The sequence below is a fragment of the Mus caroli genome, chromosome 15 (genome assembly GCF_900094665.2).
Source record: "Mus caroli chromosome 15, CAROLI_EIJ_v1.1, whole genome shotgun sequence".
In the NCBI taxonomy this organism is placed as follows: domain Eukaryota; kingdom Metazoa; phylum Chordata; class Mammalia; order Rodentia; family Muridae; genus Mus; species Mus caroli.
Window position 1 is genome coordinate 19,551,874 of NC_034584.1, and position 5,308 is coordinate 19,557,181.

Consider the following 5,308-nt stretch of genomic DNA (forward strand, 5'->3'; position numbering starts at 1 on the left):
CTGACAAATACACAAGTGGATGCTCACAGATATCCATTGGACAGACCACAGGGTCCCCAATGAAGGAGCTAGAGAAACGGCCCAAGGAGCTGAAGGGGTTTGCAGCCCCATAGGAGGAACAATAATATGAACTAACCGGTACCCCCAGAGCTCCCTGGGACTAAACCACCAACCAAAGAAAACACATGGTGGGACTCATGGCTCTAGCTGCATATGTAGCAGAGGATGGCTTAGTTGGTCATCAATGGGAAGAGAGGCCCTAGGTCCTGTGAAGGTTCTATGCCCCATTATAGGAGAATGCCAGGGCCAGGAAGTGGGAATGGGTGGATTGGTGAGCAGGGGGATGGGGAGGGAATAGAGAGTTTTCAGAGGGGAAACCAGGAAAGGAAATAAAATTTGAAATGTAAATAAAGAAAAAATCTCATTAATAAGTCAAAAAAGTAGACAAAGATGCCAAAAACATAATAAATACAAATGAAACTATCTTCAACAAATGCCACTAAGAATATTTATGGCCACATGAAGAATGAGGTATTATGAGTACCTAAAAACTTGTACAAAACTAGTACAAATTCCAAATGCATAAAAAACAAACAAACAAACAAAACAAACAAAAAAACTAAATGTGAATCCAGAGATACTGAAATTTCTAGAGGAAAGTATAGGGAATACCAAATATTATATACATGAAGAAAATGACATTCCAAACAGGATTTCAATTTTCCAAGATTTCAGGCCAATAATTCAAAAGTCGGACCTCATAAAATTTAACAGCTTCTGCACAGGTAAATATCAATCAATCAGTCAAACAAACAAACAAACAAACAAACAAACAAAACACAAACACCCAAATCAACTGGACATGGTGAAACCCTACAGAATGGAGGCGCTTCTGTAATTATCCCTGAAAAAAAAAACACAAACAAGGAACATTTCCCAGACTAAACAGATTTTATATATGGATTTTGAAAAGCCCATGTCTACAAAAATATGTGTGTAAGTAACACGAATTAATAACAAAAGAGGCAGCGATGTGAAAGGTAGCAAATAGAGTAACATGGGAGGCCTTGAAGGGAGGGAAGAGAAGGAAAAACTGATGTAACTATAATCTGAAAAGACAAAGGAAATAGTTTAAAAATCCAATAATGATGATGAAAGAATAACTTTCATTCTTTTGTAATTTCTGGATACTTGATAGAAATATAAGAAATAGGATAAATGGAAATAGGGTAAAATCAGTGTTATTCAGAACATTATTTGCATAGAATCACATGTTTCTCACATCATCCTTTTACAATTCAGAATGCATGAATACAAAGGAAAAGTTGTCATCAGTTCATTGCTTTAATTCTACCTGTGATATATAGAATGGCACAAACTTATTAGACCATAACAAATTAAAAGCTGATTTCACAGAACACTATTTTCAACACATACAGTTAAGTTTCAGGTCTTCTGGTTTAACGGATGGGAACTTTTGTAATATAGATATTGGGCTTTGTGTAATAATAACCATTTTTAATAGATGTCATGAGTATGTCAATGGTCATATTTGACATCGTTTCCTTATAGTAGAAGTATCCCATGTTGGCTTATCAACCATGGATATAACAATCTAATTGAAGTCAATATATACTATGAAATTAAGGTGTCTTTATCATGCATATTATACTATACATTAAAATTCTCTTTTTAAAGTTTATTTAAACTTTTTTACAGTCCAGATTTTATTTCCATCCCAGTCCTCCCTTTGACTGTTCCACATCCCATACCTGCCCCCTGCCATCTCCACAAGGATGTCCCCACTCCCCACCCCTGACCTCACCAGACCTTCCCACTCCCTGGGGTCTCCAGACCCTTGAGGGTTAGGTGCATCTTCTCTGACTGAATCCACACCCTGGAGTCCTCTGCTGTATACCTGTTTGGGACCTCATATTAGCTGGTGTATGCTACCTGGTTGGTGACTCAGTGATTGAGAGATCTCGGGGGTCCAGGTTAGTTGAGACTGCGGATCCTCCTACAGGGTCACCTTTCTCCTCAGCTTCTTTTAGCATTTCCTAATTCAATCGCAGGGATCAGAAGTTTCTTTCCATTGGTTGGGTGCAAATATCTGCATCTAACTCTTTCAGCTGCTTGTGGAGGACAATCGTGAGCACACCATAAACTCAGTAATAGTGTCAGACCTTGGGGCCTTCCCTTGAACTGGATCCCAATTTGCTAGACCTCCTTTTCCTCGGAACCTTCTGCATTATTGTACCTGCAGTTCTTTCAAACAAGAACAATTATGGATTAGAGTTTTTGACTGTGGAATGGCAACCCTACCCCTCATTTGATGCCCTGTCTTTGTGCTGGAGGTGGGCTCTACAAGTTCCCTCTCCCCATTGTAGGGAATTTCATTTTAGGTCCCTCCCTTAGAGTCCTGAGAGTTTCCTACCTCCAAGGTCTCTGGTACATTCTGGAATCTACCCACCTCCTACCTCCTGAGGTTGCATGTTTCCATTCTTTCTGCTGGCCCTCAGGGCTTCAGTCCTATTCTCCTCGACCTCATGCATCCAATACCTGATCATCTTCCCCTCTTCCCCTCCCTCCTTCCCACCCTCCCACCTCTTGTGATTGCTTTTTTCTCTCTTCCAAGTGGAATTTAGGAGTCCTCACTTGGGCTTTTTAACTTGTTAACCTTTTTGAGTTCCGTGGATTCTGTACTATTTATTTATTTATTTATTTATTTATTATTTTTGCTAATATCCACGTATTAGTGAATACATACCATGCTTTTCCTTTTGGGTCTGAGTTCCCTCACTCAGGATGATATTTTCTAGTGCCATTCATTTGCCTGCAAAACTCAGGATGTTACTACAAATGATTTTATTTTCTAAAAATTTCCATTTCCAAGCAAGATATAAATATATTTACTAGTTCAGAATCCCATCACCCCAGATCTGTCTAAATTCTGAATAACAGTTTCTGTTTTACAAACTGTGATTGGTAGTCTAGAAGATCCGGGCCTATCTGTATATTAGGAGAAACTCTTCCCTGTCTGTCCTATGTTTCCAGTAACAACTAAATCATAACATGTTTTCAAGGATATTGAAAATGACCAATTGCAAGAATCGTACAAATAGGTCTTGATGGGGTGGTTTGCAATTTAAAGTAAACTTCTTTGACTTTAATAGGACATGTAGGTTATATTTTGCCCTAACTGACTTGTACCTTAATTAACCTATAAATGTTTGGAGAATTTGATATTTTAATTTACATTATTTTATATTTGTTTTCCTGTTCAGGTTTTGTTTTTGAGACTGAGGCTTCCTACACTTTTCTATTAAACTCCTGAGTTTAAGTGGTCCTATCTTGGCTGGGATTGTAATTCTATGTCACTAAACCTTTCTTTATAGTGTCTTCAGTTTACATCATATTTGGTGAATCTATTGTAAAGGTTTTAGATTGAGAAAATAGGATAAAACAATAATTTATTTGCAATGTCATTACTAATACATATTAATAATCATAAGGTTTACATGGTTAAATACATACAAAACAATGAATAAAATTATTTTTCAACTTACTGATATAGAGTTATAATGAAGTCCAAGAGCCACTCAGTGTGTCAATGAGCAAGCAATTGTTTTTTCAAATGGAAAACTACCTATTCATTTTTAGTGATGTTTTTGTGCTTTTTTTAAAGGTAATTTGAGGTATCTCTATTTGTACAAGGACATGTAAAAAGACAGACGGAAACTGTAGTGAGACAATTAATAATACCATTATTAAAGATACAATTTTGTTCTTTGATCTTGAAATATTGGTATGGTGATTCAAATATGCTTGCCCCAGGGACTGGCAACTATTAGGACATGTTGCCTTGTTAGATCAGGTGTTACCTTTTTAGAAGTAGTACTTCAATGTGAGAGTGTCTTTGAGAACCTCCTCCTAGCTGCGTGGAAGACAGTCTTCTGTTTGCCTTTGAAGCAAAATGAAGAACTCTCAGCTCCTCTAGCACCATGTCTGCCTGGATGCTGCCATGCTTCTGCCGTGATGATAATGGACTGAACCTCTGAAACTGTATGCCAGCTCTAGTTAAATGCTGTCCTCTATAAGAGTTGCTATAGCCACATCTCTTCACAACAATAAAACCCAAACTAAGACAATTGGTTATCAATTACTTCACAAGTTTCCAGAAAAAGCTTCCTCTTTGAAAATTAGATCTGATAGAGAAGAGTTTACTCAAGCAGAGTAAGTTAATAGGGGAAAGAGCATACATTAATAACCTGTGATTGGCCATGGACAAGCATTTGTATGGGAGTGACAATCCAATAAAGTATTAGGTTTGAAGAGGCTACCAAATCTTAAAACACAAAACAAAACAAAAAACAAAAAACAAAACCTTAGTGAAGAGCATGTGATTGTTGTCACCTTGGTAGGTTATGGCTCAAGCTTCAGATCTTTTTTTTCTTAGAGTGGATAATATTTATTCCAGATATCTCTTCATTTTTATAGGATTGACAGGTCCTGGATGCTCTAAGTAGGATGCACAGTACAGAATTTTTAGATGGATTTAAATATCTTCTCTTATTAGGGGAGTCTAGGGAAATGTGGGTGTGTGTGTGTGTCTGTGTGTGTGTCTGTGTGTGTGTGTTTATCAAACAAGATGGTAAGCCCCCTTCTTAAAGTTATAGAAACTGTTATCCATTTTAGGGGAAAGATGAAAAGATCTCTCCTCACTGGCTTTCTAGTCCTGCTGAAAGGGATTGTGTTCATCCACATCCTGTACCGCATTGGAGAGGGTTTTAGGTGCAGGCTTGGAGTTTTCCTGGCTTCATGAAGCTACCCGTCATCTATCCTCATGTAAAAATAAACCCACTGAGTCATCAAGTTGAAAACTGGGAGAATAATGAATATGCTTTGTTGTTAGTTCCCTATCTGTGGTTAAGACATTTGTCATAGCTTCTCAGGAAAAACCTCCTCACCCATAGGATAATTAAGGTCATACCATGTATGTCCTTTTAGGTCTGAGTTAACTCATTCAAGACAATATTTTCTAGTTCCATCCATTTGCTTGTGAAATTCATGATGTCCTCATTTTTAATAGCTGAGTAGTATTCCATTGTGCAAATAAACCACATTTTTTTTTATACTTTCTTAAGTTTAGGGACTTCTCAGTTGTTTCCAGCTTCTGGCTAGTATGAAAAAAGGCTGGTATGAAAACCACATGGTCATCTAGTTAGATGCAGAAAAGGCATTTGACAAGATCCAACACCCATTCATGATAAAAGTCTTGGAAAGATCAGGAATTCAAGGCCCATACCTA